Source organism: Agelaius tricolor, unplaced genomic scaffold (assembly GCF_023055355.1).
Source record: "Agelaius tricolor isolate 1412-34295 unplaced genomic scaffold, bAgeTri1.0.p SCAF_20, whole genome shotgun sequence".
In the NCBI taxonomy this organism is placed as follows: Eukaryota; Metazoa; Chordata; class Aves; order Passeriformes; family Icteridae; genus Agelaius; species Agelaius tricolor.
Window position 1 is genome coordinate 626,563 of NW_027269280.1, and position 22,711 is coordinate 649,273.

General features: G+C 48.4%; 1 long non-coding RNA gene across 1 annotated transcript in view; it reads right to left on the bottom strand.

The window, feature by feature from the left end:
• Window positions 1-394: 394 nt before the first annotated feature.
• LOC139598465 (uncharacterized) overlaps window positions 395-22,711 on the bottom strand; it is a 66,877-nt gene continuing 44,560 nt past the window's right edge. Inside the window, exons 2-5 of the long non-coding RNA XR_011681882.1 lie at window positions 17,579-17,720; window positions 16,230-16,328; window positions 676-841; window positions 395-445 (exon numbers count right to left, since the gene is read on the bottom strand). This is a non-coding gene — a long non-coding RNA (uncharacterized lncRNA). The remainder of the gene's footprint in view (window positions 446-675; window positions 842-16,229; window positions 16,329-17,578; window positions 17,721-22,711) is intronic.

Here is a 22,711-nt window from a genome sequence, read left to right on the forward strand (position 1 = left end):
GAAAATTGCATCTTTAAAATATTGTTTTTACAGCAGATAAGTGAGATGGTTCCTTAAACAATCTCTCAGGAGTGCAAAACTCAGACTTATTCCAAATGAAAAATAAAGACCTAGATAGACAATTTCTGTGAAGTTACAATGAAGGATTTATTTTTCAAGATGGAAAAAGTATACTTTAAATTTTGACCACTTAATTAAATTGAAATCTATTTCAGAACTGAGCAAAATTGACTTAGTGAAGTCACTGTCACCATGCAAACTGAGCAGGCAAGAACTTATTAGGACTGCATGAAGGACCATGGAGACAGTTCCTGAAGCCAGGCACTGCTGAGCCCTCCCAGGGACAGCTCTCCAGGGGAATTGCTCCCAAAGTTGTTCTTCTCCTTTCACTGCCCTACAAGTGGTCCAGATTAAGGCTGGAGTGCTTCCTGCAAACATGGAATGCCTGCAAAAATAAAACACATCTTAAACAGGGTGAGCACTGGGTCAATCTATCTGCTGTAACTGTTGGAGCTGAGCAGAGCTAGAACAAAGCCTGGAGCACAGATCTCTTTCTATAAACAAACTACAAACATTGTCACAGGGAAACTGAAGAAGTCCCTTAAAATCATACATGTACCAGCAACATATAAATCAGGCCTACCATGTAGCAAGTAAAACAAATGCTATTATTACCTTTTATTTTCTTTTTTGGCACTGCTGTTATTAAAAGTACGAGTCTTTCTTCTGAGATGAGGAGAAACCCTTCATTCCCAGGCACAGAGGAGAATTTCAGAGATAAATATGTTTCTGACTCACCCAAATCAAAGCTGACCCTGTGGTTGAAGCTGGTGATAAAAAACTGGAAAAAAAAAAGAAAAAAGAAAGGAAAAGAAAACTGTTCCCCTTCTCTATAAGCGGAAAAGAAACTTCAGCAGAGATAGTGTGAGAAAGGAAAGCAAGATTGCTCACCCCTGAGCAGCTCCTGTAGGATCTTATCATGAATGGAGCATTTAACAGGCAGCTGTCTCAAGCTGAACCAGCCATTCCCCTCCTGAGAAGTCTTTTTGCTCTGCCAGGCTTAAACTCCTTCCTTTCCAGATAAACCTTGCCCAGAGTGAGGCGTGGATCCAGCCCCACGTCCAGGAAGGACACCAGGGATGTGCTCGTTCCTGCAGGCCTGCTCAGGGCCAGGGACTCTGCTGGGGAATTTGTTCCCTGTCCTGTCCAGCTGGGGACTCCACCAGAAAGTTTGAGAGATGCAGCAAATTAATTTTTCAGGGCAGGAATTCCTTTTGTTATGCAGGAGCCATTCCACCTGAGACAGATGCAGTTCACACAGCTGCTGAAATGGAATAATTGCAGTTTGGATTGCTTGCATTGGTTGCCATTATTTATTACACACACAGAGGAACACATTGGAAGAAAATAATTCAGGCTGAACTGAAGCACTTAAAAACAAGAAAATGCCAGGAGTTGTGCTGCTGGTGGGGCAGCATTGGCTTCCTGCTGTTCATACATGATGGCAGAGCTATAATTACATAATTGCATTTGTTTCCAGAGAAGCCAGGCCTCCCCCAGTGGTTCAGGGCCTCCCTGTATCTCCAGTGTTCCTGTGTTCCTCCCACTTCATGGCCCCTCTGACAGGGCTGGGACAGGATTATTCCTTCCCTAATGGACCTTCCTGCAGCACTTATTCCAAACTCACAGCTCACACCTTCAGACAAACAACAGCATGGTTGCCAGAATGTTTGTGATCCTGCACCTCAGTGCCAGAGATGACTGAAGCAGTCGGCTGAGATCCCACATTTCAGGACAGACAGACAGACACAGCCTGGCAGGACTGTGAGCAGCTGAAAGGTGGCTCAAAATAGGAGGCACTGGGCACCCTGCCTTGCCAGCAGTGCAGCCAGCTCCACTTGCTGTTCTGTCAGGAAACGTGTGCTTCCTCCTGAAAAACACCCAAAAGGGAAAATGGCCATGCCCTTTCCTCCTGCCCCAGAAATTTATGGACTAGCTCAGACAAATAGAAGACATCGTTCATTGGAAGTCAGGGGGACATTATCCATCACAGCAACAGTAGAATAGACAGCTCCTGCAAAGGGTTTTGAAGGAGGAATTTAAGACATCTGTCATATCTGGCATATGCAGGAATGTATATACACCTTATGCAAACACTGCTGGATTACATGGAAATTTTGTGATGAATGCTGAATGTGGCCCAGAGGGAATAGTTGGCAGAGATAATGGATAGAAGCATGACAGGGAGATGTTGGGTGAAATACACTTTGGGGAATGTAGCCAAATTTATTTGCAGTTGTTCTGCCTGATGTAAGAAGAAAAAACCTTCCCAGGGACAAATGGGATATATCTGTTTTATTTGGTAATACGGATTGGAAAGGGCAGATCCAGGAGTGCTGCCTTAGGGGACTGAATGACAACGGATCAAATGAAGCAGATACTTCCAATTACCCTGGGTTTGCACAGTTTGCATTTTAAAATACCTGCTCCTTTTAGATGCACGGAACATTTCCCTAATAAAACCCTCAGCTGGAACTTTCTCACAGCCAGGACAGGGAGAGCAGGTGGCAGGACCTGGACCCCACTTGGCGTGGTCACAGCTGCATTTCCTCCCTCTGCCCTTGAGGGACGAGGCTGGAGCTGTCTGTGTGATGGGCCCTGGGCTGTTTCTGTCTCTGGAAAGGGAGGGAATCCCTTTCAGGAGATGTGTTCAGCCTGTCCACACACCTGAGCAGGGTTTGCAGAGGCTGCACTGCTGAGCCTGGCTGCACTGAGCTCTCAGCCCATCACCAACCTGTTCCAGGCCCTCTCAGCACACCATTAACCCGTGCCAGGCACCTCTCAGCCCATCACCAGCCTGTGCCAGGCCCCTCTCAGCCCATCACCATTAACCCGTGCCAGGCCCCTCTCAGCACACCAATAACCCGTGCCAGGCCCCTCTCAGCCCATCACCATTAACCCGTGCCAGGCCCCTCTCAGCCCATCACCAACCTGTGCCAGGCCCTCTCAGCCCATCACCAGCCTGTGCCAGGCCCCTCTCAGCCCATCACCATTAACCCGTGCCAGGCCCCTCTCAGCACACCAATAACCCGTGCCAGGCCCCTCTCAGCCCATCACCATTAACCCGTGCCAGGCCCCTCTCAGCCCATCCCCAGCCCGTGCCAGGCCCCTCTCAGCCCATCACCAACCTGTGCCAGGCCCTCTCAGCCCATCACCAGCCCGTGCCAGGCCCCTCTCAGCCCATCACCATTAACCCGTGCCAGGCCCCTCTCAGCCCATCACTAACCCGTGCCAGGCCCCTCTCAGCCCATCACCATTAACCCGTGCCAGGCCCCTCTCAGCACACCATTAACCCATGCCAGGCACCTCTCAGCCCATCACCAGCCCGTGCCAGGCCCCTCTCAGCCCATCACCATTAACTCATGCCAGGCCCTCTCAGCCCATCCCCAGCCCGTGCCAGGCCCCTCTCAGCACACCATTAACCCATGCCAGGCACCTCTCAGCCCATCCCCAGCCCGTGCCAGGCACCTGCTGAGCCCTGCCTGCTCCTGGCTGCCCTGTGCCAGGCAGGGCACAGCCTGCAGCTCAGCCCCAGCCCCAGCACACCACCATTGTCCCTCAGCTGCAATCAGCTCTGTTTGCAATCACACAGACCTCGGGGCTGGGGAGGAATGGAAACGGAGCGGCAGGGCCGGGTGAGGGACTCTGTGGCTCATGGGGGATCCTGGGATGCACGAAGTCCATGTTTCACCAGAGCTGCTGCTCTGGCACACGGGGAAAGCAGTGATTTGTACCTGAGCTGAAAGCACAGAGCCAACAGGAGCAGTGGCACAGACTTCAACCCTCGAGCAGAGACTGACAGCATTTTTGAGCAGCTTTTGCATGTCTGAAAATTGACATATTACTGGTAGCAGCACAAAAGGCCCCCTCTTTCAATAGCTGTTCCTCAGCAATCAGTGTCCAACCCTTAATGTTTTCTTTTGTTGAAAAAGAAAATCAGAAAAACTAAAATAAACCACAGTCTGGTTCAGTGCCAACAATATTAACCAGCTTCTTTTAGAGCCTTTGAAGTTAGCAGGGGGCATCCAATCTTGTGGTGCAAGTAAAGAATGATACTTTAAGCGATTCCTTTTCATCCCTTTAACTTAATGAAAGATTAATAGCCTTGTTATTTTTGTTTCTGCTTTATTTTTATATTCTGGGAGGGGGGAGAATTTTTGGCACTTGTTGAAACTGAAATGTTGCCTATAATGATTTTATGGATCAGTGAAGCACTGAGTTGTTTGGGTGTTGGGTTTTTTCCCCCGTCTGTGGATCCTGTTTAACAATGCAAGGCACAAACAAAGTTACGTACTGTAAGTTCAGAAAAACAGCCATGCATTTGCTTTTGGGAAGCACGAGGAAGAGGGTGGAAGGAAGCTTTTGGAGTGCACAGACCTGAGAGAAAAAGCAAGTGAGGGCTTAGCAAATCTTTTCAGTCCGAGAGCGAGGGATTAGTTATAAAAATGTAATCCAGCTCCTGGTGAAGAAAGCAGCTTTCTGTCTGCTGGCTGTGCAGATACACTGTGGGCTTTGGAACCACCCTTTTTATCCATTCCCAACAGGGCCAGCAAGGCACATTCCTGCCTTGCCATCCCCATGCAGGGTGTAGGACACAGGTAACTTTTATTTTCTCTTTGTTTGGGTGCATGTCCCTTTTGGGGGCAGCAGGGCTCCCAAATGCTTCCTAACAATGTGACTGCAGCCATCATCTGCCCCCTCTGCTCCTGTCTGCCTGGGTTTGGGCTGCACGGGGCAGTTCTGGGGTGCCAGGTGTGCAGCTCCAGGTGGGACACGTGGGGAGCACTGGGAAACTGTGGGACCTGCAAGAGTTTCCTTTGGCCAGCTGAGGGTCTGGGGCTGGCCAGGCACATCCCTGAGCCTGCTCAGCAGCAAAAGGGGGAGTGCAGCTGCTGTTTCTGGTGTTAGAGCTCAGATTCTGAGTATGGGGAGCATCAGTCCAATGAGGACCATGACAATTGAGCATAACAATAATAAATAAATAAATAAATAAATAAATAATAATAATAATAATAATAATGCTCTGAATAAAGCTATTCTAATCACCACATGCAGTGTGGTTTATAACGTTGGATCCCTCTGCACACAACAAACCTAGGGCAGAGTGTGCATTTTCACTACAGCTTCAGCAAACCAGAAGAAGAATATGTATTTTTACTTTCATTTTATGAAAGCAAGGTCATTGGTGTTTCACCAGCAGGGCTGAGGCAGATTTGCCCTGAGCACACCTTTACCATTATATATATATGTACATATATACATACACTTGCACACATATACCCATACATAAAATATAAATATAGCCATATCATTGTAGAATATATATGCTCATGATATATTCAATGACTGCATTCAATAAATTACTCTCTCAGAATCATCCAGAGCTGGGTGAGAGAGCCAGAACCCCGTTCCAGATTTCTCCTCTCCATAACCAGGATTTTATCCATTTAACCAGCACAAAGTCTCAGAATTTCACATTAGCATTACAGTTAATGAGATGCCTGCATTTACAACATTCCTGCATTTTTGGTGATCAGCTTTTCCTCAGATGTTCGGTGTAACCTCACACTGAATTTTGCACCTGGTGCCCACTTTAATCCCACCTGGCAGCCCTGGGGTGGCAGTGCCAGCCCCTCCTGACACAGAGCCTGACACACTTCCCAAGTTGTCTTCATCAGGATTCAGAGGCAAGATGGTCCCAAAGTAGGGAATAAAACACATCACTGCTCTTGATAACTCGTCTGTTTCAAATGAGAAATCACAGTAGTGTAATGCTGGAAAAATTAGACAGAATTTTTCTGCTATTATACCAAACAGCCTGCTTAATAAATGGGTAATGAAAAAGAATAATTTATTACAGCTTGTGAATTTTGACAGTTCTAAAAAGATGTTCTTAGAGTTTCCCCAAAGGGAGAAGAAGAATGTTTCTTCCTTAACACACTGGTGTTAGATGTAATTTCTCTGTCTGTAGAATTTTGCTCCTGCCTGGTAGAAGGGATTAGATTTTTTTCTTACATCATAACCTATTTTAAGCAATTATAATCTATGGGTAATAAATCATTTTCATTCACCTCTCATGGGGAGAGAAAAGATGTGAGAAAGCGTTCTGGAGTTTTAATTTATATCAATGTTTGCATTACTATTAAATGAATTAAATGGGTTCTACAAGTGTTCTCTCATAGATCTGCAATAAATTATGGAGAATCTCAACCTAAGTCATTTAATTGTCCCTTTTTCCAGCTTTTTGTTTTGTTTTGTTAATTTTTAGCTGGGTAGCACAAACAGTTGTAAAACCCACTGCAGAGCTCTGAAGGCTCCTGGGCATTGCAATGTAGGACACAAGTTCCCTCCCTGCAGGCACAGCCCGGCCCTGGGGCTGCAGGGGCTGCAGGAGCTGCAGGGGCTGCAGGGGCTGCAGGAGCTGCAGGGGCTGCAGGGGCTGCAGGAGCTGCAGGAGCTGCAGGGGCTGCAGGAGCTGCAGGAGCTGCAGGGGCTGCAGGGGCTGCAGGAGCTGCAGGAGCTGCAGGAGCTGCAGGAGCTGCAGGGGCTGCAGGGGCTGCAGGGGCTGCAGGGGCTGCAGGAGATGCAGGAGCTACAGGGGCTGCAGGGGCTGCAGGAGCTGCAGAGCCCCCAGGACAGAGGAGCCCTGCAAGCCCTGAGCCCCCTGAGCCCTTCCCAGGGACCCTCCCTGGGAGGAAACACCAAAGTTCCTTTAGCCCTGCCCAAGGAGCTGGGGCTTTTCACCCATGGCTCCTTCCTACCTTGCTCTCTGACAGTGTGGTGTAATTACTGTGGAGGGAGAAGTCTGAAATGGCAAGGGGGAAGGACTAAATGAACCAGTCTACACATGTGAAGGCAGAGCTGGGGCAAAAAATACATTAATGGGAATAAATATTTGGGTTTATGTTCCCCATTTCTTTGAAGGAACCTGGAGAGGCACCACAGCCACGAGTGCAAGCCCTGTAACAATGCCTGCTCCCTGCCAGCCAGAACCTGGGGCTGCATTTGGTTTGCAACCATCACTTGTACAGACCCTGAATGTAAAGATGCTGTCACAATAGTAAGGAAGACCCACCCAACATTTCCAAGGCTGAAATGACTCTCAGAGATGCAGCTGGCACACCGGGACCCAGCTGATTTACCCGAGGTACCTGAGCAAAGCCTGGCACCCTGATGGAGGCAGCAACCAGATGGTGCAGGAGAAGCTCCCTGCTGGCCTCCTGCCCTGCAGGCCACAGCCCCTCCCTGGCTCCGGGGCTCCTTCAGCTCCTGCTGCTCTGCTGTCACTCGGAGGGGACTGGGGGAGACACAGGAATTTCTAAATAAGCCACAGGAGCAAAAGGAAACACAGCGACAGGAAGGACCCAAGGACAGGAGCAGCTGATCCACCCCCAGGCAGACTCTGGAGCCCCCATCAGTGCTCTCCATAGTGCAATTCCATCCTGAGCTATTCCATCAGCAGAGAATCTGCCCCCAGAGCATCTGCACGCTTTGATTTGGATCCAGGGAATTGCTGAACAGCTGGGGGATGTGAAAAGCTGAATGGGAATTCTGTGTTATGTAATTTTCTTCCCTTCCTGAGTGGGGGAGTCAGGCACAGGATGGGGCAGTGACCCCAGACCGGGGCAGGAGAACACCTCAAGATCTCTGTGCTCACTTTAGGTCTTGCCTGTGGCAGGGGGATCCAGGAAGAGGAAAAACTGCAGCTCTTCATTTGCTTGTCCCTGGCACTGACAGGAAAATTCTGTGCTCTGCATTCTGTACTCTGTCCTGCTGCATACATTTCTGGCATGTGTCTGCAATTAGCACTAATTATGTATTCAAAGGAAGAGTAAGGATGTTCCTGTTTTTCTAGAGGGGGTGAAAATCATGTTTCTCTGAGCTTAGCTTTAATATCTCTGCATCCTCATTCTCTATTTCAAAAGCAAAGCTGATGCCATGAGGCACTGCAGGAATTTGGAAAATATGCTTTGCTTTTGAAACAGAAGCTTCAAATCCACTTTAAATCCCATATAAAAGTTAGCCCAAGAAAGTCAATGAATGGATCATGATCAAAGTCTCTTTATTGAATTTTCTAACAACTTCCAACAAAATATATTTTAAAAGGAACTGGCTGCATCAAGTGCTTTCCAGTAAGCTGAAATGATAACTCTCAGCTCAGGGCAGCTGAGAGAAGTGAGAGATGAAACATCAGTGCCTACAGAGCATATGGGTTGTTTTCTGTGAGTTGCCTGACAGTTCTGAATTCCAAAATATTCTGTGGGGATTTTATCACTTTAACATTCACCTGTTGAATTTTGCAGGTCTGAGTACAGTGGCAGAATATCAGTTCCATGCTGTTTTTTCAGGCCTTGTCAGCAGGAAAAAAAATATTGTTCCTGAAATTTTCCATGCAGAGAATTATCAGTTTAAACAGCTATCCAGTCCATGAAAGGCTTGTGGAGTCAAATGAATTTCGTTTAATAATTGTAGTTCCATGAAGTTTATTTATTTATTTAGTAGGAAACTTGCACCTGGCTGATTATGGTGATATATCATTTTTGCCTTTCTATTGGCAGGGGAAGGGTCACATTTTGCATTTTGCAGAGAGCTTTGATCCTGGGAGTGACAGAGCAAAAAGGGTTCTCAGGGTGTCCTGGGCTGGGCTCTGGGCACACACAGAACACTGAGCACACACAGCAGCACTGGGCACACACAGCAGCTCTGGGCACACACAGCAGCTCTGGGCACACACAGAACACCGAGCACACACAGCAGCTCTGGGCACACACAGCAGCTCTGGGCACACACAGCAGCTCTGGGCACACACAGAACACTGGGCACACACAGCAGCTCTGGGCACACACAGCAGCTCTGGGCACACACAGAACACTGAGCACACACAGCAGCACTGGGCACACACAGCAGCTCTGGGCACACACAGCAGCTCTGGGCACACACAGAACACTGGGCACACACAGCAGCTCCTGTCCCCACCCAGAGCTGTCCAAGGGCTCTCAGGGTGTCCTGGGCTGGGCTCTGGGCACACACAGAACACTGAGCACACACACAGCAGCTCCTCTGTGCACACAGGGCTGTGCCAGGCTCAGGAACATGCCTGTAGCGTTCCACAGGGTGCTCACCAACAGCAGCAAGGGTGCCAGAACCCAGCCTTTAATCTCCTCTAACTGAGACATTGCCGAGTTGAATAATTTACTACGAGGATAGGAAGCTGAGCAGTGATAGAAGGAATTTGCTGAATTATGATTTCTCGTTCCTTTCTGCAAGTCTCTGACAATAAAATTTCTAAATGCTGAGTTAGACAAAGTTAGGTTGAGTTTATTGTTCCAAGCCTGTTGTGCCCACAGCATTTTCTGCATTCAAATCCCAGTCTAGGAATTGTGCTGCACAACAATTCTCACAATAAACATTCACAAAAGGACCCACCATTCACCCCTATATGTGAAAGTTTCCTTGTGTTTAAACCAAGTCTGTGGCTTCCCAGGGAATTGAGGACGCTCCTCAGCCCCTACCAGGCCCCTGACATTCCTTGGGGCTGACCAGCAGTGCCTCAGTTTCTCTGAAGGTTGCCTGTCCCTGCCTACAGACATCCCAGAACCCAGTAATTCTCTTTGTGAGCTTCAGTATTGTGTTAGAAGGGAAGACACTGGGGAAATCTGAAACACTTCTGGAAGATTCACCAGGGACTGGTGTCAGTGCACAAGCAGGAGAACAAGGCAGGGAACAGAGAAAGGAGAGAGAGGCAAAGAGAAAGACTGGGGGGCAGGAATGGTTCCTGCACAAATTCCACCCAGTATGGATATTCTTGACCACACTTCAAGCAAGTTTTAATTTGAGATTGTTTCAGCACTCGAGATTACATTCCATTTAATTTTCTGTTGTCCTTTGATTTATATCCTGTCCTGTGTACTTCCATCTGTTCCTTGGGTTTAGGAACTGTAACAAAATGCAATATAGAAAATAATGTTTACTTTTAAAGCCTTTTCCATGCAGGCTCTTTTCTTCTGTGTATTTTGTGTCAGCTTCAATAGCTGGGCGCCCTGCGTTTGCAGCCATCACCTCGCAGCCCTGACCTGCAGCTCTCCCCACATTGTGTAGAACCACAGAGAGGGCTGTGATGTTAAACACAAAAGAGGAATAGGAGTGTTGTAAGGTCATATGCTTCTTGCATAAGGGATTTCAAAGGCAGCAATTGTTTAAAGGACTTGAAGATGACAGAAAATAATCTGTGTAATCCAACAATCAAAACCTGTATTCATTAGCAGAGGGAACTTTGTTGGGTGCCTCAGAAAATGGAAAGGTGAGTAGTCAAACTGAGAGCAGGTCTTTAATTTTCCACATTTCAAGGTGCAAAGAATAGGCTCTGTGTGTTTGGACTATTGTAGTTTTGACTTTCATATTTCTAAACCTCAGGATTTAGATCTGAATCTTGAAAGAGATTCAGACTTTGGCCAGTTCTCCTGTCCCCAGCTGAAACACAATGTGGAGTTTTTCTGAAATAATTGTGCAGCTCTGGCCATTCCTTCAATCAGGCATTTTCTGCACGAGCAGGAGCCTTTGAAGTGGGAGCCGTGAGGATGGGGAGGCCAGAGGTGAGAGCTGTGCCACAGCAGTGAGCCCTGCAGTCAGGGGTGAGCAGCAAAACTTTGATATTCAGGGCTTTGACCTGCTCACAATGGCCCTGGCACGGGGTGACAGCAGTGACACATCCCTGCTCTGGGGCAGGAACAGGCACAGGGTGACAGCAGTGACACATCCCTGCTCTGGGGCAGGAACAGGGACAGGAACAGCACAGGGTGACAGCAGTGACACATCCCTGCTCTGGGGCAGGAACAGGCACAGGAACAGGCACAGGAACAGGCACAGGAACAGGCACAGGGTGACAGCAGTGACACATCCCTGCTCTGGGGACACATCCCTGCTCTGGGGCAGGAACAGGCACAGGGACAGGGACAGGAACAGGGACAGGGTGACAGCAGTGACACATCCCCGCTCTGGGGACACATCCCTGCTCTGGGGCAGGAACAGGCACAGGGACAGGGACAGGAACAGGGACAGGGTGACAGCAGTGACACATCCCCGCTCTGGGGACACATCCCTGCTCTGGGGCAGGCACAGGCACAGGAACAGGCACAGGGTGACAGCAGTGACACATCCCCGCTCTGGGGACACATCCCTGCTCTGGGGCAGGCACAGGGACAGGAACAGGCACAGGAACAGGCACAGGAACAGGCACAGGGTGACAGCAGTGACACATCCCCGCTCTGGGGACACATCCCTGCTCTGGGGCAGGAACAGGCACAGAGCTGCCCTACCTGGGCTCCCTCTGCTCAGCCTCTGCCATGAGCTCACCCCAGCTGCTGCAAGGGGGAAATGTCCCTCATTCCTGCAGCTCTGGGTCTGAGAATGGCACCTGCACATCTGCAGAGTGACAGGCATGCTTCAAAACTGATGCTGGGAAAGGGAGGATAAATGAATGGGGTATTCTGTGCTGGATTTTAAAGGGCATATAGACTAAGGAAAGCAACTCCCTCCTGCTTTTTATTCCCTTTAAGATTAAAAAAAAATTCTCTTTTTCACTTTGAAAGTATTTTTTTTTAAATAATCAAAGCAACACCAACAACTTTTTGACACCCAAGAGTATTTTTCCCTTGGTACACAGCACATTTATAACACAGCTCAGCTAGCCCTGCGGGGAGAACTTTGTGCTGGGGATCTGCAATTTTCCCCACACAAACCCAACAAGATTTAGTCCATGCAATGGCAAAGGCAGCTGGTGGGGCAGGCTGGGCTCTCCTCTGCCTCCAGCCTCCACAACTCTTCCCAAACCTCTGGTTTTGTCTCCTGCCATTTGTCACAGCTTGGCAAGGCCAGCAGAGCAGCAAATGCACAGAGTGAAACAGCAAAATATTCTGTAACGAGGCACAGATCAGTGAGGAGTTCAGATTCTGTTTGTTCTTTGGGTTGCTAAATGTGGACAGGTAGAGAACTTCATCACATCACCTCTTTCACTGGTTTTGGCCAGTGCAGGACTGGCTTTAGGGCTTTAGGCTCTGCTCTGGCTTCTTTTGTATGAATTCAGACTGGAATCTTCCCTCCCACACCATATGAAATGAAGCCTGGGCTCAGTCCCTGCCCTGGCTGACAAACCCTGGTGAGGAGCTGCCAGCCCACAGAAGCCCAGGGTCCGTGGGGTGTGGGCTCCTCCCAGCCCTGCCTGGCCAGGGGTGCCAAGGCAGACTTCCCCCTCCCAAGCCTGGACTGAATTTCCAGTGGTTTTCTTTAATTTCACATGTTGAAAAGACTGAGTGATCCTTTTCCTCAGATGGTCTTTCTAGAACCCCCAACAGAGTGTGAATAATTATTCCCACTCTGTTGGGGCTTTGATAAGACTCTTATGGCTGCCTTTTGCTCAGCCTCTCAGCCTTTGTTCCTGCTAAAGTTATTTTCTTTCTTAGGGAATGAAAAAAGGTAAAAACTGTAACAAGATCAAGCAAAACTCAATTTTAATAATAGTAATAGCAATTAAAATATTGACTTGAAAACTATAAATGCTTGGTCAAATCCCTCTCATAAGTGCATAATCCCCATGTGTCTTCTTCCAGTTTGAAAGAGAGCACAATTTACAAAAAGAATTGGCCAGAAAAGGGAGATGGAGAGGTGTCTGCTCCTGAGCTGTGTGGGAGCAGCAGCCTGGCCACCTCTTCCAGGGGGAATATAGGAATATAGCCTGGATGGAAAGGCTCTGAGCCTCGGGGTGAGTGTGCAGAGAGCAGCTGGGGGTGACAGGAGCCCCAGTGCCACCTGAGCACAGGGAGTGACACACAGTGCCAGCAGAGAGCGAGCAGGGAGCCCCAGCAAAAGGGGCTAAGCCAGAGCTTTCCACAGCTGGGGTTTGGGATGTGGAAAAGGAATTTACCTGCAGCCTGTTATCCCAGAGCTCTGGGATGTATAAAAGGAACCCAATGTCAGCCTGTTATCCCAGAGCTTTCCAAACTGGGGTTTGGGATGTAGAAAAGGAACCTACCTGCAGTCTGTTATCCCAGAGCTTTCCAGAACTGGGGTTTAGGATGTGGAAAAGGAACCCAATGTCAGCCTGTTATCCCAGAGCTCTGGGATGTATAAAAGGAACCCAATGTCAGCCTGTTATCCCAGAGCTTTCCAGAACTGGGGTTTAGGATGTGGAAAAGGAACCCAATCTCAGCCTGTTATCCCAGAGCTTTCCAAACTGGGGTTTGGGACGTGGAAGAGGAACCTACCTGCAGCCTGTGGCTCTGCACAGCCCTCTCAGTTTGGCACTGCAGTGCTGGGGAGCAGCAGGAGATCAAAGTAATGGTGCACACAGATATTGGCGTTTGGAGATTGGGAGATAAATAATTCATACATTGGAAATGGAGTTGGGTTGGGGATGTTATAGATTAATTCCATCTCACACTCTTTTTCCTCACTCCCACCACCCCCCTTTTTTTTTGCTAGTGGGAGACCTACTGCCCTTGTCCCTTTCTTCTGATTTCTGAATCTGCCACAGGCACTGTTAGAATTACAGCAGTGATAGGAAAATATCAGGCGTGGGATTTGAATTAATGCTTTTAGACAAATCTCCATTCCATCTCTAATTCTAATGCTAATTACATTTGCAGATCAAAGCCTGTTCGTTAAAGTTTTGCTTTTGAATACATGTAAAGATTTTACTTTTTTGTTTGATTTTTTTCCCCATTTTTGGAGAAATGCTTCTTCCAGCAGAGACCAGATGTTCCTAAAATATCCCTTTGGAACAGCACAGCTTTGGTGCTCTGTTTTCCTTTCTTTGAGTCTTTTGTCTGCCCTGGGTGCAGCATTGTTCTGTTACTGTATAGGCAATCCATCTTTCTGACTTACTTGGTTTCTGTTTAGGAAAAGCCAGTGATAACTTAATAAGTGAGTGCAAATAATCCCAAACATGTTTAACTGCATGCTCAGCATTGCCAACTGCAGGTATTCAAAATTTGGATCAGCTTCAATAAGATTATGAGATTACAGGGAAGAGATTTGAAATACATGGAGAGACAATTGAGTTATTTTTATTTTTCCCTCTGACTCTCAGATTTATATGATTTACACTTCCTATCTGCTTCTACAACTAGGAGGACTAGAAATTACTGCTTCTCTTTTATTTTTTTTCCCCTATGTGAAGCAGAACCTGTCTAACAAGGGCTCCTTAAATTGGGATTTTCAGAGACATAAATATCGTGCAACTCTTGCTGAAACCATAAACACTGGCAACACAGGCAGTGGTCTCACTGCATCCAGCCTGAGCCTGGCGTGTCCATACACGTTCACAGGATCAGAGCCCATTTTACAAGTGTCAGGTAATGAAAGTCAGGGAAAGTCAGAAATTTTTAACACCAAAACATAAGACAGAGATTTTTAACACCAGAGCCTCGGGGGTTGTAGCAAAAGAGAAGGAGCTCATTTGGGGAGGAAATAAAAAGAAGGGAAAAGAGAATGGTGGGATTGAAGTGTGGAAAGAGGGGATTAGGTGCTGAAAGGGGCTGGGGTGCATGCAGGAGGAAGCAGAAAGTGTTCAGAGGGTGAAAAAGCCAATTAGTGGAGTATAAATCTAAAAAAGCCAATTTCTGAACTAAGGAGGTGTTAACTTAAGGCAGCTAAGGAGAGGATTAGTCAGGGGAGTGACAGGGTGCAGTTTGGCAAAAGGGGGATTGCTGAGGCTGATCAGGACTGGACACAGCTCCAGTGCATTCCCCAAATGTCTGCAGTGTTGGAGCTGTGTGAGCAGAGCTGGTCCCTGCTGGGGATGAGTTCTGAGCCCAGGCTGGCTCTGCAAACCCTCTGGTGTTGGAGCTGTGTGAGCAGAGCTGGTCCTGGTCCCTGCTGGGGATGAGCTCTGAGCCCAGGCTGGCTCTGCAAACCCTCTGGTGTTGGAGCTGTGTGAGCAGAGCTGGTCCTGGTCCCTGCTGGGGATGAGCTCAGAGCCCGGCCTGGCTCTGCAAACCCTCTGGTGTTGGAGCTGTGTGAGCAGAGCTGGTCCTGGTCCCTGCTGGGGATGAGCTCAGAGCCCGGCCTGGCTCTGCAAACCCTCTGGTGTTGGAGCTGTGTGAGCAGAGCTGGTCCTGGTCCCTGCTGGGGATGAGTTCTGAGCCCAGGCTGGCTCTGCAAACCCTCTGGTGTTGGAGCTGTGTGGGCAGAGCTGGTCCCTGCTGGGGATGAGCTCAGAGCCCAGCCTGGCTCTGCAAACCCTCTGGTGTTGGAGCTGTGTGAGCAGAGCTGGTCCCTGCTGGGGATGAGCTCTGAGCCCAGGCTGGCTCTGCAAACCCTCTGGTGTTGGAGCTGTGTGAGCAGAGCTGGTCCCTGCTGGGGATGAGCTGAGCCCAGCCTGGCTCTGCAAACCCTCTGGTGTTGGAGCTGTGTGAGCAGAGCTGGTCCCTGCTGGGGATGAGCTGAGCCCAGGCTGGCTCTGCAAACCCTCTGGTGTTGGAGCTGTGTGGGCAGAGCTGGTCCTGGTCCCTGCTGGGGATGAGCTCAGAGCCCGGCCTGGCTCTGCAAACCCTCTGGTGTTGGAGCTGTGTGAGCAGAGCTGGTCCCTGCTGGGGATGAGCTGAGCCCAGGCTGGCTCTGCAAACCCTCTGGTGTTGGAGCTGTGTGGGCAGAGCTGGTCCCTGCTGGGGATGAGCTCAGAGCCCGGCCTGGCTCTGCAAACCCTCTGGTGTTGGAGCTGTGTGAGCAGAGCTGGTCCCTGCCGGGGATGAGCTGAGCCCAGGCTGGCTCTGAGAGGGCATTGCTGCTGCAGGCTCCTCGGGTGCAGCCCAGCCTGAGCCCCTGTCTGCACCATCAGGAATCCTCACCTGAGCCGGGCACGGCTGCTCGGAGCCCCCAGAGCCTCCCGGCCACCGCCTGCAGAGGTCCCTGCAGCAGGGGCAGCCTCCCTGTCCCTGTCCCCAGGCACCTCTGAGGGCTGCAGCAGCTGAAGCCCTCCTGCACGCCCCACAGTAACAGCAGTTTAAATGCTTTTTGTCCCTCCAAAAAGCTTTGGGCTCCCATCACCAAGAATCTTCCCTTGGGTTTCTTTCTCCAAGGTGTCTGAAGTTGAGCACCTGGGTTCTGTGCCATGGGACAGCTGTGAGTGCTCCCTGCCACCTCTGCTCAGGCAGGGCTGGTGTTCTTGCACTCACCTGTGCAAGGGAGAGGAACACTAACAAATGTTGCTTTCTGTTCACTTCATATGGTGCTTTTTTGGTTGGGTTTCATTTTGGTTTTTTCAACTGAAAAATCTGGAGGCAAAAACATCAAAAGACAATCAAGTTCTACTCACACACATCCACATGTTTTTGCAACCAAGTCAGTAATTTCCAATATTCGTCAATGCATGCAGAGGCTTTTGGATATAAATTGGTATCCCTAAAAAAATCTTTTGCAGAAGACTGTGGATTTGGCAGGAAGCTTGAGATTACCTGGGTGTCTAAGTGCTATCAGAAAAAGCTGCTTCCAATACACAACTAGTTCTGCTGGAACTCAATCCCCAGGAATTATAGTATTTATTTTTGAATAGCATTTGCTGCCCTCTCATCTATTCCCTAGAAGTTTATACACATAGACATAGAGATCAAACTTCTAGCTATAGGGATTCTCCACTGTCACAAGATTATTAGAAAATATCTAACAAGAAGAAATCCTCTTTCCTTTTGTCTTCTAAAAAGCTGCAGGATGGAAGAGGACACATCAGGTAGATGCAGGCTGCCGTCCCAAAGCTGAGGGTTAGGAAGCATCTGCATGCAGTTGGGAACACAGCTCCACATGGGAAAAAAGAATAAAATGCAAAACCACTGAATTACCAGACCAAGCTTTCAGCCGGGTAAATCAGCATTTCTCCCTTCAGCTCCCTGGAACTGTGCCTATTTATATCATCTAAGAATCTAGACAGTTATCTGGGCTTGCCAGCTCACTGTAGGGATAATCAGAGCTTTAGCCAATTAAATGTTCATTAGGGGCAAGACAGAAAGGAGACCAGGAGCCAGAACTCGGAAGCAGTCAGCACTTCTGCTCCTGGTGTTTTTTCACAGCACAGCACACACAGCACAGCACACACAGCACACACAGCACACACAGCACACACACACAGCACACACAGCACACACAGCACACACAGCACAGCACACACAGCACACACAGCACACACAGCACAGCACACACAGCATACACAGCACACACAGCACACACAGCACACACAGCACAGCACAGCACACACAGCACACACACACAGCACAGCACAGCACACTTAGCACACACAGCACACACAGCACATTTATCTCCTCACCCTTATCCCTGGGCTGGCAGCAGCAGGGATGGGATGTGGACACCTTCATGTGGAAATACCTCAGCACAAAGCTGCTCACCTTTATCCAGGAGGTGGGATGTGGACACCTTCATGTGGAAATACCTCAGCACAAAGCTGCTCACCTTTATCCCGGAGGTGGGATGTGGACACCTTCACGTGGAAATACCTCAGCACAAAGCTGCTCACCTTTATCCCAGAGGTGGGATGTGGACACCTTCACATGGAAAGCTGCTTCGGGGCAGTCTCCCAGTGCCACGCTGTGATACCAAATCACACAGCACAGGGCCCCACCTGCAGCCTCCTCTGGCATTCATCTGACAGGGAACACCTGGAAGTCAGGAAGGGACAGGAGCAGTGAGTGCCAAATGGAATTTCCCTAGGAGACTGTCATTTAGGCTGGAGCACAGAAATAGCAACAAGGCTCCCACACCACGGATGTCTCATTTGAATCACAGTCAGACCCAGCACCATCTGTCCCTCCACAGTCACCCTTGATTCATGCCCTGCATTAATGGGGGATTCCAGCCACAGGAATAGAAACCAGTCTGGGCATGAAGTGTCAGCAGCCCCCAGCATTCCCCCTTTGGTGGATTTATCACTGGAGGTGACTCCCCTCAATCCCATTTGCTCACTTGGACGTGCACAGGGTACAGGCTGCTCTGGCGGTGAGGGTAAGAGGGAATCTCACCATCCTGAAGCAAAGCTCTCTCAAAGGTGCAGCCAGAATGTGCTGGCTGGGCTGCACAAAGCTTTAGGAAAGGTCACTGAGAGTAGTAAGAGTTGATAATGCAGAACAGAAAAAGGTAACAATTAGCCAGATATCTTAAAACACAACCCCCTTTTAAGGCTGGTGCTAGTTTTATCCACATAATGTCTGTTTTAGTGATTGGTTAGCTTCTCCCATTGCTGTGGCTCTTAAGTTTGGGGTTTTATTTTACAAATAACCTTGTGTCCTGTGAGGATGGCGGCTGCTCTTAACTCTGTGACACTTTATTGTAGTCACACCCTTGGGGGCCATGGCTCTCATATTTACAATGTCTGTCCTAAAACATTTCTCACTTTCCTGATTCAAAGTTCTACTTCATGATTTTCAACTATTTTGGAGAAGGAGAGGAAGATTGTTTGTGTAAGCATCATTTTCCCAAAGGCAGGAAGGAACTGAGCCAAAGGAAAAGGTGTTACAGCACTGTCAGAAGAGAGTGAGCTGAGGACTGAAGAAGGAAACCTAAGAGAACCCATCAAGCCCTTCATTTGTGAATTTCTGTGCTTTCCCAGCTAACACTGCAGTGTTGTGATCAGCACATGCCAGGGGTGATGCCCAGGGCTGAGGCCATTGCCATGGCAGTGTGACCCCAGCAGCACAGGGAGGTGCAGGAGCAGGGACCAGCCCTGCTGCCCACAGGGGAGGAGGTGCAGAACGTCCTCCTGCCACATTTCAAGTTCTCACCCCAAAGAACAAAGCCTGTTTCAAAGTAAACATGATCAGATTTCTAAGCACGGATGACAGCAGGGCTAATGCTGATCACCTTTAATAATGGGTTGCAGAGCCAGCCCTGCCCATGGATGGTGCCAGCCCTGGAGCCCACAGGGTGAGCTGCATTCCTGGGAGCAGATCTGCAGCTTCCACCTGCACCTGTGCTGCCACATCCATGGGCTTTCTTTTCCCTTTCGAATTTCAGTTTGCTTTCCCTTAACTTTGGCTCCAACTTCCCCAAGTGATGTTTGCCCCCTTCCTCAGTGGGATCTGGTTAGCTCATGGCAGCTGAGACAGAGCAAATCTTTGTCTTTTGAGGTGTCCATCCTCTCTGCTTTGCTCATTTTCCTCTGGCAGTAATTTCCTGCCCCGCTGGAGCCCCACAGAGGTTGTGAGTGACAAATGGCCCAGGTAATCTCGTTCTAGCTGGGGCACAGGCTCTGCACAGCTTCCCAGGGCACTGCACAGGAGCTGCCTCTGGGGAAAACACTGACCTGGGCAAACACTGACCTGCAGAGACAGGCCAGGTGAGTCTCTGATCACCAACTAAACAAAAGTAATTATTTTAATCCACACTGGTTTAAGGGAGAGAGAAGAAAAGACACCCTGATGAAGATTAAATAGCAGAATTCATATTAGAGGATTTCAATGTGGACTTAAGTTCACTAAGATGGAAAATGATTACATAAAATATGCATGACCATTGAAGTTGCTCACAAACAATATACTGCTAACTTTCTGACTTTCAGCAGTTAAGAAACAGTTTAAATGTCTGGGTATTCAGGCAAAGTGCCAGTTTATAAAGACTAGAAAAACAGGCCAAGGTGAAATTCACAGCTGTAAAATGTCTTTGCATCTCCTAAAATAAAGCCAGGTTGGCATATGCAGATTTGTCTGGGACTCTACATAACCACCAGCTTCTCTGTCAGTGGGGCTTGGAAGCAAACCTGCAGCAGAATAAATACCAGTATATCTGTAGATTTCCTGTATCTGTATTTCCATGACCCCTTTCAACCTGCTACTCATCCAAAATACTGTAAAATCCAGAATGGAGTCCAAGTACATTAGTTTATACCACCATTGCAAACACTGATTTTTGCAATGTAAAAAATTCCTACTGACCTCTACTGTCTTCTAGCCAAAATCCCATTTTCCTCAGTGACCATTCTAATTCACAAAGTTCTGTGCTGCAAATGAGAATCTCTCAACAGCCAAGTGCCTGGTTCTGTCTTTTGTGACAGCCTGCATTGACATTTTGGGCATTTTGAACCTGGCCCTGGCAGAGCAGGTTTCCCCTCAGTCCCAGCATTACTACAGAAGAAAGAACATCATTTTCCAGGAGAAGAAGCTGTTGGTGAGCGTGCACACAGGAAAGGCAGCTGAGCTTGCAGTGAGCCCAGGCAGGGATGTTTGCAGCAGGCTGACAAGCTGCAGAGCTCCCATTAGCCCTGCAAGTCCTGCCCATGGAGAGCAGGGACAGGGACTCCAATTAATGTGTTTATAGAGGAAAATGCTGCTCGCAGTGTGCTGCTCCCAGCTGGGCTGACAGTGACTTCCCCAGATAAGAGCCTGCTGCTCCTCAGCTCCGGATCAGCGAGTCAGGCTGGGCGCTGGGAGCTCAGATGGCAGAGGGAATTTGCCGTGGTGAATTTGAAGTGCTGACGCTGCAGTCTGCAGCCTCCACCTGCGTGCTGCCTGCTTTGTTATTTACTGTAAATTTAACAAACCTTGCCCTCTGTTGATAAGGAGTTCCAGTGCTCAGCTTAGCCCACCAATTTCCCCTGTGCTGCCCCAAGCTTTTCTCATGTCACGTTTATTTTGGTGACTACAATACCTTTGTTTGTGCTCCCTCACACTGGCAGCAGTGCACGTTAATTCATCAAGCCTGACAGAATGTAAAATTACAGCACAACAATGAGAATGCTGGCCCTGCTCTGGTGTATAATTAAAGCGTGGTCATCCAGGGAAACTTGAGTTCCCTTTTGCAGGGAAGGCTTTTGTAATTCAGAGCAGCTAAACCCAGTAGTTATTCAGGCAGGGTAATTCTCTCTCCAGTATCTGCTCTTAGATGGGTATCTTGGGAAGGATCTCTGATGTGGGCACACAGGATGATCTGCATCTATTCCACCTCAGGCTCTGATTTCACAAGCTTAACAGAACTGGATTGGCTCCACAATGGATTAACAGACTTCTAGCAAAACCAGCTTGTGCTACAGGAAATGTGGGGATGTAACAGGTTCAGCTCGGTCCTGACCTCATTCACTCATCACAGGATTCCCTGGTGCTTCCAGCAGGAACAGGGTGCTCCACGCTCTCTTCTGAGTGGAGCTTTTTGTGCTCTCCTCACCAAAACGGGTGAATTTACGCTGTCCCTGCTCCAAGCTGCCTTTGGCTGCCCTTAGGTCAACTGTTCTTTCTCATTTCCTCCCCTGGCTGCTCTGGCTGCTGAATTTAAGCAGCCTTTGTGCCTCCTCTGAAGAATAGAATAAGAAGTATATGAAATGGTATAGAAAAGACAAAGAAGAGAAGTTTAAGAACAAATTGAAATTTGTCTCGTTCCCTATTTCTAAAAGCAAATCTCATCATTCACAACAGCAGCAGAGAGTGGGATGGAGCCCTTCTTTCAGAATGCCTCTGTGAGCTGGGGGTAAAGTGTTTGCAAGCAGCTCAGCTGCCAGCAAGGGTCTGTGCTTGTTTATGAAATTCCCTTCATGTGCACATGAGGCACAAAGGATGGATGCTGCTGAAATTCCAGCATCCACAGGGTACATTAAGGGCTTGTCTCAGCATGCTGCAAGAGAGGTAGAAGTCTGCAGGAGTTCTGTGCTGACAAGGGTTAGGAATCGAATGACTGATTAGAAATTACTACTATTTTACTCTTTTTTTTCAGTAACAAAAGCTCAGTTTTAGCCTGATGGCAACAGAATCCCTTTGTATAAGGACTCTGCTGCTCCCAGGCTCTGCACAGCACCACTCTGGCCCAGGCCTGTGTTTGCTGACCACACTCAGTGCTCTGCACAAGCCCACACAAAGCTGTGGAGGCAAACAGACATGCATGAAGAATAGGTGCAATGCCACAAATCCTCCTTTGGATGTGCCTGGAGACTGGGAAACAAATCAGACAAGGGCAAAATAGTCCTTCTGTTCCATTTGTCTTTTTTCTATCTCAGTATTGCCTTTAATTGCAGTCATCTGGCTAAAGAGTTTACCTGGTAGGAATGCAGTGGCTTTGAGTCACACTGGTGAGCACCAGGTTATAACAGTGAACTTTCAAGGAGTAAAGGAAGAGGGGGAGATAGTTCATGGTGTATCATATATTTTAGAAAAACAGGAACTTCCAAGAGTGTCAAAACTGTTCCCCTTTCGTTGCTCTGACTCTTCACATTTTTCCTCTTGCACCAAAATAGACTATTTGTTTATTACAGCAGGAACTAATATTTTCCCTGTAGCCAGTTAAAAGAAATACATCCTCTTTGTGGCTTTGAAAATCCCTACAGGATTATGAATGAATACTTCAAGAGTGTATTATAAATTCAGACATGTCTATTGGGCTTTCAAGTATCACAGCGGGAGCTTCTTACTGAGGCAACCTGAGGGTAAAGGCTTTCCCACCTTTCCAAAGTGACTCCTCCCACAAAATTTTCTTGGGCTGAAGTTAAAAAAACCACCACCCTACCTAGTTCAGCTTCTTAGAGCTGCTCCATTCTAAGCAGAAGTGAATATAGATATAATTTAGTACAATCACACCCCCAGACGTGCCTCTGGAGCCTGCTTGCTCTTCCTGCAGCACCATGCACACTCTTTAAAGCAGTTGTGGCTCGAAACCAATGCAGTTTCCATGTGAA